This window comes from Mizuhopecten yessoensis, unplaced genomic scaffold (genome assembly GCF_002113885.1).
Source record: "Mizuhopecten yessoensis strain PY_sf001 unplaced genomic scaffold, ASM211388v2 scaffold716361, whole genome shotgun sequence".
Lineage (NCBI taxonomy): Eukaryota > Metazoa > Mollusca > Bivalvia > Pectinida > Pectinidae > Mizuhopecten > Mizuhopecten yessoensis.
In genome coordinates, this window is record NW_018480078.1 from 197,267 (window position 1) to 210,800 (window position 13,534).

The following is a 13,534-nucleotide window of genomic DNA, read 5'->3' on the forward strand; positions in this document are numbered from 1 at the left end:
TATTAGATACCAATCGAGTATTGTAGCAAACCCCGAATACTGATATTCTTTATTATTAGCTAATAATATTATGTTTTGATCATTTTCTATAAGAAATCGCATGCCATTTTGTAGATTTTATCATTTATGAAGTATGCTTGTCAATATCCTAATTCGCGGTTAACAATGAAAGCGTGTGATTTAAATGAATTTTGTTTGTTTTTATTAGGTCAGGTTGGTTGTTTGTAGGATACACAGAAACTAAAGGGAGTATCACAGTTAGACATACAGGGGAATCACAGATGTGGGCAAATTGGGACAATGGTGAACCGAACGACTTCAAAGGGACGTCTGAAAGATGTGTCGCCATTGGAGTGAAAAACGGAAAGTGGCATGATATTCCGTGCAGCTGGAGCAAAAATGCATTGTGCTCTAAATCGTTTATACCAGGTTTGTCAGATATTTTAAAATGCATATCATTTCAGTAACGAACTGACGCAAATACTTGCTTAGTACGAGGTAAACCATATATTCTTCATTGAGGATGATACGGTATACATTGTACGTTCCTTGTAGGTATGTGTGCGTGTGTGTGTGTGTGGGGGGGGGGGGGGGGTATATTTTTGCACAATCTAAGTACATAGAGCAACCTTGAGTGCATCACCGACCTGTGGTGATAACCGCCATTAAGATTGGTATATATAGTAGGTGATATATAATTTATATATATATGTATACTACTACTATTTCATGTACTATTAAACGTGTTATTATTATATCCATTTCGTGTAATATTTTATAGCATTGCTATTAAGCTAGTTAATAAATCTAAATCGCTGCAAGGTGTCGAGTACTGTTATTAAGCGTGGTATCTTAATAATTATTTAGTGTTAGACTCTCAAGTAGTGCTATAAAGTGTAATATTTATTTCATGCGATACTTTAGACTTCTGCTATTTATTGTGGTATCATACCAAATTCGTACTGACTTTGTATTGTACTGTTCCTGTTATTTTGTGCACAACTCAGTAGTGGGTTTACCTAAGTGTCGTATTAATTATATCTATTTCTTGTGAGACTGCATAGTATTGCTATTAAGCGTGGTATCATAATGTCTGTTTTGCGTGATATCGTAAACACTAATATAGAACTTAGCATTATGATAATTACTTCATGTGATACTGTGAAAAAATGGCTATTAAGCTTGTTATTATTATATCTACACGTGGTTCGTGTAAATTGCGTCCATCATCGATTGCGATTTCATACAGCCTGCGATTTATTTAAAAGAATAATGGAGTGAACCGCAAATAATGACCTCTGGAATAAGTAAATAAATTTTGCGGAGTTATGTAATTAAGCGTAAACGAAATACAAGTTATCTAAGCTTACTGACCACCAAAACGACTCAAAATGCATGGAGGCTTATGTATGGAAATGTTAGGTGGTGATGACATACTAAGTAGATTAATGACACAGAACTAACATTACGACTATTTGTGTTGCTAAACTAGTGAGATTAAATCACGTGAATTATAGTTGATTCTGCCATTTTAATCTTAGTTCGGTTTTTTCAATAACGGAATGTGTGCTGAACTGTGACAGAACAAGTAATATGAACGTTACATGTCAGTCGGGGAGATGATATTACCTTTCTATAAAAAATAAATGATGCTCTTGTTTTTATGAATAGTTTTAAAGAGTGTCCCTATCTCTATCAAGATAACTCTTGATACATGAGTTAAATATTGTTATTTCAATAATCGTTTGTATCCATGCATCTTTAGATTATATACGTGTTGGTAGTTCTACGTATTTTTTGTTGCTATAGATACAACGACTGAGGAACAAACAACAACAACTACAACAACGACCGAGAAACCAACAACCACCACAACAACGACCGAGAAACCAACAACCACCACAACATCGACAGAGACACCAACAACCACCACAACAACGACAGAGACACCAACAACCACCACAACAACGACAGAGAAACCAACAACTACCACAACAACGACAGAGAAACCGACAACTACCACAACAACGACAGAGACACCAACCACCACCACAACATCGATAGCAGACTTACCAGTGACCACATCCGGCCCAATAGATTGCGTGTGTCTATGTGATCAGAGCGAATCCATGGAGATCAGACTGGAGAAAATGAAAATTGATAAAGAAACGTTATCGTCGACGATAAGAAAAAGGATCAGTGTCAGCGACCCCCGGCCCTCTGCGGCTTACATGGGGTACGTAAGCATAGGAATTATGAGCCTGGTGTTCGGGGGGATCTTTCTGATGGATCTACTGAAGACAATGATGTGTTGAAAGACATTCGTTTAATTAGTTAGACATTAATCTAAAAGATGTAGTTACTATCGTAGATTTGTTTTTAATTTTAGATAGTGAAATAGTTGTTTTCAGTCTTACTATACAACAATACAGCATTTGATATAGCGTATGGAGACGTATTGTGTCAATCTTTTGTTATACAGATATACAATTATTATATTAATGAGACTATATAATCAACATCTCTATCGCAGGGAACAAAATCGGAACGTGAATATTTCCGCCCTATGTCAAAGAGAATCGGTAACCTATCCAAACCCACGACATCTAGACGGTTTATTTGTGTGTATGCAGACATTTTTGTCATTATTTTGCTGTATTCTAGTGAGTCGCTCGATAGAAATAATAGTTTTTAGAACTTTTATAATAAATCATAATTTTTTTATGTTCCTTAAAAGTATTATGCTATTATTTTTAAATTTTAAACGACATCTCGTTGTTTGAGTCACTTTTTCCTGATGATATTCAATCCAATTCAAATCTTTTATTATTTGAAATTTCGGCCTTACGGCCCATCAGTCAAACAAATAGTTAAGCTTCGATATTACAAAGCTATGACATGGTATGCACACATAGATAGATAAACAGGCTCTGTTGATAAACCTGAAACAGTTGTTTAAACATTATAATTTAATCTTTTTGTTGCAAATAAGACATAATCCTATATATAGAACCCACCCGATCATAAAAGAATAAATATCGTTTGCACATTTGTAACTACAAAGTAGTCTGCAGGCAAAATAGTTAAACACAGTGAAATACATACATAGACATGTATAATGATGTAGAAAAGTCGCAAAGGGATTGCTTATATTTCTAATATATATTAACATGAACAAAATTAACATAGCTTCAAATAGAAAATTTAATTTAAAAAATTTTGGCTGCAAAGTCCATATCTTATACTGTCAGCAAGCCCACTTTCCTCAGTTCTAGAGACTGTTTAATGAATAAGCAATAGTCTAGTATAAACTGCGAGTTGTTTGTAGATAATATTGTGGTCAAATAATTGGTATCATCATTGTGATTAGGAATTCATTTTTGGAAATATTCTTTTCTGGCAGATTCATAAAGGGAACAGTGAAAAAAGAAGTGTACTTCATTTTCCAACACACCACATTTTTTACAGAGTCTCTGGTCTCTTGGTATACTTTTTGAGACGCCCCATTGCTAGCTCCAGCTTGTGTTAACATAAACGAAATGAAGTAAACATTTTCCTTAAATTACTACTGTTAATGTTAAGGTATCTTTCAGGGACATACTCCATCTTTAAGACTTTATACATGAATAATTTATTACTCCCGTTTAAATTTTTTAGATTATTGAATAATTTGATCTCATATTTCTTTTTTGCTTGGTTTAAATAATTACTGTACAATGCGTCAGGATCCTGTATAATTTGATGTAGATCATTGTCTGATGTCATATCATTAACATAACTAAACCAGGTATATGCGCCATTTTCATGTAGAGTTTTATTTAGTAGATAAGCCTCCTTAAACAAAGGGTTTAAATTGTCTGAATCTTGAAGTATTCTACTTAAATAGCCACATGCTTGAGTGCTTATTAAAGGTCTCAATAGGATAATGACTCAGCTCTGCTCTGGAGCCAGATTTACTGCTCTTTTCCCAATCCCTAGCGTATGTTTACAGAATTTCAAATGTACTTGCTCAAAATGAGATTTATCAATAAAGGAGAACTAATCAAACTGCTTATTGCTATTACCTGATCTGATTTTTCTGCTTAACGTATTTTTGTATAAATCCATGTACCATATTTCTGCATTATAAGTCAGGACAAATTTTACAAGGGATTGAAAGAGTTTACACTGGACATAATTATACTGGAAAGTTTGTGACATTTTCTGCATATTTTGTTATTGGAAAAAAGAACTTTAAAGACCTTTGTTGAACAATTCCTACAGACGGTGTACATTTACCTGCTGTATTTATCAGGTTACCAAGATATTGAAATCCTTGGTTTTGTCTATATTATAGTTACCAATATTAAATTTGTAGTTTTTAATAACATGGTTTGTTGAATTGATTATCATTGCTTTTGTTTTCTTGGTATTTATTGAAAGTTTCCATCTATTGCAATATGTATATAAGCTATTTAATGATTTTGGTAATCCCTTGGCTGTTTCAGACAATATTACCAGATCATCTGCGAACATAAGGCAACCTATTTCCGAGTCGACAAGTTTTAAAGGGTCATTTTTGAACAGATCAGGAAGATCATTTACATATAAACTGAACAGAGAGGGACTATCCCCACGCTTGAGTCCTCTAAAACTATCAAAGTAATCGGAGAAGAACGAATTAAATTTTAAGGCAGACGAAGTTTTCTTGTACATATTACTAATGAAGGGCGGATAATTTACCTGCCATAAATTCAGTGAGTCTTTTGTTTAAAATAGAGTTAAACAATTTACTGAGACAACTAATAAGGGATATACCTCTATAATTAGTTGGCAGGCTTTTATCTCCAGCTTTAAATATAGGAACCAAGTGTGATCTTCCCCACCTTTTATGGATAGTAACCACAATTTAAAATTATATTGATTAGTTTTGATAGATTATTCAGCATAAATGGAGAAGAGTGCTTTATGACCTCGCTTGTAATATTATCTGAGCCACAACTCTTGCCACATTTGAGATCTCGAATTGCCTGTTTAATCTCTTTCATACAATGTTCTAATAGCTTGGTCAGTTATAAGTTTAGTATCAAGATTTGTAATAAGTGTGTCCGATTCTTAAGAAATATAATCATCAAATTCTGGATTGAGTTTGTTTGCGACACAGGTCCTTAAAGTGATCAACCAAAGCAGACCAGTTAACAGTGTCAACATGTTCTGGTTGCTTTTTATAAATAGATTTAAGAAAGGCCCAAAACTGTTGGAATCATGCGATGAAATATTATTGAGTTAACAAAGTAGATTTTCTTTATATATTTGTTTCTTTGCCTTTGTAATTGCCTTCAATTCCTTTACCATTTAAAAGAAACTGGCATGCAATTCTTTATTAAATGGCAGTTTTTTCATCTTCTGACCTAGATTATTTACTATGCTCCGTACACTGAAGAACTCACTATCAGTCCACTGTGACCGTTTCTTCCTTTTTCTCTCTTACATTTAAATTTAATATTCATACAGGATTCTTGCATTACACTGTAGACATAACATAATTTTTCATAAGCTTTATCAATACTTTCCTCATTATCCACAATATGCATCTCTTGAATGTAAAGGATTTCATTTTGTAGGCTTGGTAAAGTAAGACTATTTACCAGTTTATCTCTAGACATGTTGTTCCACACATATTTCTTTAAAGTGTGTAACCCAGGCTTTTCAAGTCCACCAAACATGACATTACAAGATAGTGTGAGGAGAGAAGGCTAGAATTGACAATAATATAATCCACAACACTACAACCCAAACTGTTATAGCATGTGCAGTTTTCAATGGAGTCGCCAACAAACCTTCCATTTAATATTCTCAGGCTTGAAGAAATACGCAAAGCCAGAAGTTGTCTCCCCTGATGGATAGTGACTGAATCTACAGAATTTCTGCATGCAGTGTTGTCAGCTTGATAATTGTTAGGGAGAAGATGAGAAGTTTGTTCTGATAATTCATCGTTTAGTGTGAAATCTGGACAGGAGCCAGTTCTGGAGTTAAAATCTCCCGCTAGCAAAATATTTCCTTCTGTGGCTAGTGATGCCATCTCAGCCTCAATATTATGGCAGTCATCTTCTTAGTAATTTGATGATACTGGTGTGATGTAAATTGCACAAATGAAAAAATCTTTTTCAAGACCAAAACATTGTTTGTCTAGTTTGATCCACAGTCTATTAGAAGATGCTGTGGCTTTACTTAAATGTGATACACCCTTAGCAATTTTTAACATAGATAATTATACCCCCACCATCTCTTTTAGCCCTCTTATTTTTTCTTTCTACATTTAGAGAAAGTAGTAAAATTAGATTGGGCTATGTCCGAGTGATCTCCTGTCCAGGTTTCTAGAAGTATGTTAATATCACAATTTAGATTAGATTGAAATGCATCATCATTATGTTTCCCACCAAGCCTGTTAATATTCCAACATGATATGGTAAGCTGATCTCTTGTTTTGACATCGATCATATCTAGCTATAACTATCTATCATGAATTGTGTGTTGTAGTGACCCAAACAGTTTCATTGTGAATTAGTATATTTATAATTGTATAAGCATATATTACATTAACAATGTAGTCTGCTCGGCTCTCTTCTTATTACCGTTTCAATATGTACATGTGTAAAACCTGGCATCCCACATTTCCTTGCATCATATACAGTACATGTGATATGAGTCCCTATACCATACATATTTTTAATACAAACTTGTTTTGATACATTCAAAGAAACTGGATTTGGGACTACCATGAATTCAAACAAAGATAACATGCACACAATTTGCAAATCTTAATTATATAAGATGCCAGAGCAGAAAAATACAATTGGCAATATAATTTGGAGTCAAAGACAATATTGATTAAAAATAATACATGTCTGAAGAAAAGAGGTGAACATATTGCTGCTAAAATGTGTAGAGCATTAGTCAACTATATACAATCTAGTAAATAATGTATTTCAATTCTAGAGTAAACAATACATTTTCACAAATCATCTGATTATCTGTCCTGTCATCCAACACATTCCTGTGACTGGTTTAAATATCAACATACATGTATTATACCCGGATCATCCAACATCAGTAAATATATGGTATTGGAAACTTCAATACCTCTCTCAAGTACTGCTTATACACTAAGTGCATGTACATAATTAGTCTCAACATGTCAGATATCCTATGGTATGAAAATATGCTATACAATGTATATACACTTCACAATTTATGCCCACTGCTTGACTTATTAAGAAAAGCCATTATGCTGATCTTATCATGTTACTAATTACATGACGTTGACCTTGTTCAAACTTGATATGCTATAATATATGTGATATGCATACAATACTACAGGTGTTCCCAAGTTAACTGACAATCAATTAACAATGAAAAGATACAACCACTTCAGTAAAAAGGTAAATACAGGCCTTGTCTGATCCTGACCCAACTAATACTACATGTACTTACATGTATTCCTGTATAAGTAGGCCAAGACTGACCTGAATCCTGTCAATGTCAGACACACTTAATACTGTACAAGGAATTATAGGTAAGTCAATACTGACCTTGACTTTGATCAAAACATAATTATTATTGTAAGACTAAGTAAATCAATACTGATCTTGATCATACTATAGTTAATACTGATAGTAAATTGATATAATTAATACACTGTACCACCAGTGATTATATCCTCAGTAAAGAAGTAAATTATATATATAAACCATTTCTGACTATGACCTCGAACATGACACAAATAATACATTAAGTAGGCCAAGGCTGACCTGAACCCTGGCTATGTCATACCCAATACTGTACATGTAAGTAATTCATTTTTGGCATACTGTATCTATAACCAAAGTTTAAAAGTGCACTCACCTCCGTATGTGTGCTACGTTCATATTGCAAGACACACGACGGATTGTTTAGTCCACGAGGTTTACTGTAATGCTCATAATATACACACTTAACAGATGTTTCAATATGAAATTATCCAGGGCCCGCATTCATGAAACTGTTCTCATAGTTATTCAAGAATACTTTTCTTGTAACTTGTTTTAATCATGTCAACCGATCAAAGAGTCAAATGTTAACATTGAAAACAGTACTAGGCTTTTAAGTCTCTTCAGTAATTTTCCATACCATTGGCAAAACACGTTTTTTTTTATTAATTTATTACGGAACAAGTATTCGGCTTGAGCACAAAATCCATAGTTGAGCATGAAACCGACTTCATGAATACGGCCCCAGTACTCTTTCAAATGATGAAATTCATAAATTTGGGATTTTCACGCACCTGACCCTCTGTTTTACACACCTGGCCCTCTGTTTTACATACCTGTCCCTCTGTTTTACGCACCTCACCCTCTGTTTTTCACATCTGACCCTCTGTTTTACACACCTGACCCTCTGTTTTACGCACCTCACTCTCTGTTTCAACGGTAGTTTGGACAAGTTGGAGTTCCAGCGTTTTGGCACATAGCATCACCGATGAGTTTAAGGACGAAGAAGCAGGGTAATGCAGTGTAGTTTATTTTTTGCTTACTGTGTCTATTACTAAAATTTAAAGGTGCAATTATTTATAAGGTGGTATGGTAAACCAGTGGCGGATCCAGAGACCTATTTCTGGGGGGGGGGGGGGGGGGGGGGGAGTATCTGGTGACGTTGAGTTAAATCCAATGTCTACTGATCCTAAACTTGACTGGCTATGCCGATTATCCATTTTTTTTGCTACTGTAGTCCTAAACGAATTGGTGGGAGCATATCTGTTAAAAGAAAAGCAAATTAAGAATTATCTATCATTGAATGTGTGTGATTAGAAATAGTCCTTAGATCTGAGAAAATCTTAAATTGCACCTTTTATAGACAACCAAACTCTCACGTTATTACGAGGTCTCATATTTCACAATCTATTGAACTTAATGCCGGTATCTCTAATAATGTAATAACCGGTGACTTCTGTGACTACTAGTTAATACTCATTGTTGTCACTTAAGCGACATATTTATAACCTTTAATTTATCCAAACTTGTAGAAACCCCTATTTTTCATACTGAAGCTTCCATGTCATTATTGGACATAGTTTGTACCAGTGATATCAACATTATCGGGAAATGTGTTTTTGGAGAAGGATTTCTTAACCAACCAATCAGATATCACTGTTCTACCTACTGCTCTTTTAGTATTACAAGGCCAGTGCAGCATACGTTCAGTCGTAGCGTTTGGCTCTTTGATCGTGGACATTATGAGCTATTAAGAGAAAATTTACGCTGAACACCGCAAACTGGAACATGGTGATTGAAGTTGAAGATATAATTTATACCCCTGTTAAAAATGTGATAAAAATTCTCCGAGATATTGCTAAAACTTGTATTTTAACAAACTTGTAACTATCGGATCAAAAGAACGGCCCTAATTGATGTCTAACGAAAAACGGAGATTAATTCGGAAGCGTAAACGTGCACATCATGGAACCAAAGGGTACACTCAGCGATACTCACTGGTCCAAATTCCGTCAGTTCCGTAATATATGTGTGAGCACCATAAAACAGGCTAAAACCAAACATATAACAAAGATGTGAAAAAACTTGAAAAACATTTTAAAAAAATGCAAAATATTGATGGAGAACAGTACAATTATAACTACCAAACTCGGGAACATTTTGCATACCACCACTTCTTCACAATGGTACTGTTGTCTCTATTGACTTTGATAAAGCTTGCTTATTTAGTTATTTCTTCTGTGCTCAATCAACTATTGATGGTACTCAACGCTGTCCTCCTAAATATTGTGGATGAATGTAACCATATTTTATCTAATATTAACATATCTACTGCCGACGTAAACGGTGCTACATGTATATTAAACCTTGATTGTTCTAAAGCTGTTGGTCCTGATCTTGTGAATCCTCGACTACTTAAAGAAGCGGCAGACATTCTATGTTACCCCTTTTGTGTCCTTGTTATCAAGTCTCTTAACTTGGGGGTGTTTCCGTCTGAATAGAAAAATGCAATCGTCACACATGTGAACAAAAAAAAAAGAAAGAAGAAAAGTCCGTCTTAACTAACTAGCATGATATCCCTATAGTCGGTAAATTAATGGAAAAGTGCGTCTATAAATTTCTGCATGACCACTCCCTTTTTTCCTCTTACCAGTCAGCTTTTCAACATGGCGATTCATCCGTCAATCAGCTTATTTCAGATTCAGATTCTTTATTTCCTTATGTTTACAACACATCGGAGAGTAGACATACACATGTACAAGATATCACAAAAAGACCAATCGTATTTGTGAAATAGTCAGAATAACCCCCATTATGCTTTACACATGATTTCACTGAGTTATATAAAGATTGTATGATTCGTAACATTTTCCCGCGTATACCCTGATTTATCAATTTACACCACAAATGAGATCTTTCAATTAGGTCGAAGGCCTTCTTATAATCTACAAAGCAACAATATAGTCTGCCACCTCTTTTGCTTAAATACTTATTAATTAATGTCTGAAGGACAAATATTGCATCAACAGTCGAGTATCCAGGCCTAAAACCAAATTGGGCATCCGTTATAATATTATTTTCGGTGTCCCATTTCACTAATCGCCAATTCAATATTGATGTAAACAACTTTCCCATACAACTAACTAAAGTAATACCTCTATAATTATTCGTGTTTTCAATATCACCTTTTTTATATACTGGCGTGATACACCCAGTTGACCAAGATTCTGGGAAAAGTCCTGCTTGAAAAACTGAGTTAAAAAATTTAGTTATGTATGGTACTAGTATCTCTTTGCAATCAATGAATAATTCGTTTAATATTTTATCCTCACCACAACTTTTATTTCTTTTCAACTTATGTATTGCAGAAGTCACTTCATGTTCGGTAATTTCTTCATCCAATTCATCAAATATACAAGATTCATTACTTTCAATATCTACATCAGCATTTGAGTTATTTGTGTCATCTATTATATTTACTTGATTACTTAGGTGTTTAAAATGGTTAAAAAATTTGTCAAGAGAAATTCTGTTGGATACTTTAGATTTTCGTCTTGCAAAGTATTTATGGAAATGTTTCGGATTGTGTCTACGCAGATAATCCATCATATCACCTTCCTGTCTCCGATATTCCCTCTTGAGTCTCGATTCAATTTTTTTGTAATTAGTTTTTTTCTCTGTTAATATTTGATGATTTTCGACAGTTTTATTAATATTGAATGAGTGTAAAGCAGCTTTGTAAGCATTGTACCTATGTCTACATGTGAGATTAAACCAAGGTTTATCCTCATCCGCAATAGCTTTGCTGTTATGACGTTTTGTATCATGAGATTGTTTAGAACTATGTACATCGCACATTGGCAAAATCATTTCATTCATAAATGAACTGAGTTTGTGAATGCATACCTCTACATCTGAATTAGTCAATAAAGGCGAGCAGAATATTTCACTCAGTACTTCGTTATTATCATTCAAATTCTGTTTGATAGAATTTACATTACCATCATTCCATTTTACATTTTCACATGCACACCTAACATGACATTCATTTTCACACAAATCATCATCCAAGCTTAAAGAAAGCTTACATTTAAAAATTACAGGCGAGTGATCAGACATAGTTTCAAATGTACCTGTATTAAATTGTATTATGTTACGAAAGTTCTCACCCTCCACTAAAAGATAGTCAATAAGACTGGTACCATTAGCACTGAAAAATGTAAAACTTCCATCGGGATCATCAGAGTGACGTCCATTCATGATTCTAAATCCAGTTGATTTACAGAGTGATAACAATTTTCTACCGAAAGAATTTACATATTTGTCCATATTTGTGCGTTCTTTTATATCATATACATCATCGTATTGGTAATCAAAAGCATCAAATAAATCGTTAACTTCGTTACTTAAAGCGTCATTAATTACCGTGTCAGATCTGGTACCAGTTCTAGCATTGAGGTCTCCTGTTATGTACACTTTTCCATTTGATTTATATTTTATAATTGAATCTTGCAACGACTGGAATAAATCTATTTCATCTAAATTGTTTTCATAAAAAACACTATTTTCTGGAGGAAAATAACAGAAAACAATATATGTATCAGAATCTCTGGAGCTATTTTCCAATTTTAACCATATTATACTATCATACATATTTTCAACAACAGATATCTTGTCTTTAAAACAGTTCTTGAAGAAGATAACTATTCCGCCACCTATCCCAGTTTTCCTAGGAAATACATGCTTACAATACCCGTCAAGCTCAATTTCATCGTTGACAGTTATCCAGCATTCGCATAAACATACAATGTCATACTTTTGGATAATGGACAAAAATTCTCTATCACTAAGCTTGTTAACCAGGCCTTTGCCAATGTTCCACGAAAGTACAGAGAGTTCAAACGTACTACTGAAAGTGTCTCTCTCCGCGCGTTCCTATGTACGAGTACCATTGCCTACGGTCGCTTTACCGCCGGCAGCAGTACTGGCATACGTCGGGGCTGCTGGAGCCTCCTGTTGGTCCATACCTAGCACAGTCTCATCCGTGTACAGCTTGCCGTCAACGTAAAGCTTGTCTCTAACAAGTCTAATAGTTGGTTTGTTCGGTGATCTTTTGAGGCGCTTAATAACCGGATATAGTTTTTTTCGACGTTCCTCGATTACCGCATTGTAGGTCCAACACTGTTTCAGACAGGTTGTCCCGTACGTCCATGGATCTAGCCTCCATAACTTCAGATATTTTTACATTTGCGGCTTTTATTTGTTTTTGCTGATCATTCATATGCCGAGAAAGTTTGTCAATGTCACTGCACTTTTTGTTGAGTTCGTCACATTTGCTTGTAAGTTTATCTAGGTCACTACACTTTTTGCTGAATTCGTCACATTTGCTTGATACAAACCCTACAGACTTTTCAAACTCAACTATTTTTTTTTCAAATTCATTGACTCGTCTGATGGTGTGCGATAGTGAGACCTCAATATTTTTCATCTGGTGTTCAATAAGATCTAGCTTTTGGACTTTTGTAATTAAAAAATCAAGTTTTCTATGTACTGCACTAAGATCTGTGACACCGGGCATTACGGCTGCTGGCGTGGATGCACAGGGTCCCGCAGACTTGCCGGAACTTTCCTCCTCGATGGTTCTGAAAGCTGTAGATTCAGCAGTATTGTTGACACTACTGGTACTACTGTCATAATGAGTAGATTTACTCTTACGCTTCTTGGACCTGTTCCCCATAACGAATGTTGTCTATTATCACTGTGTGTACAGTCCGCCAATGATTATTCGATAGAGCGTGACGAATCATCGACCGTGAGTTCGATTAGTTCAGATCTCACAGGTAAATATGTGAGGTGCGTATATATATATATATAATATACGGTAAGAGACAAAATCAAATATCAAAACATGATGTCAAATACAGCACAATCCCATCACAATTTTCACCTTTTGTAACCCCTTCCTTTCCTGCTCGAATCCGTCTTAATATTCCATTTCTGATAGTTTGTCCAAAGAAGGATAACAC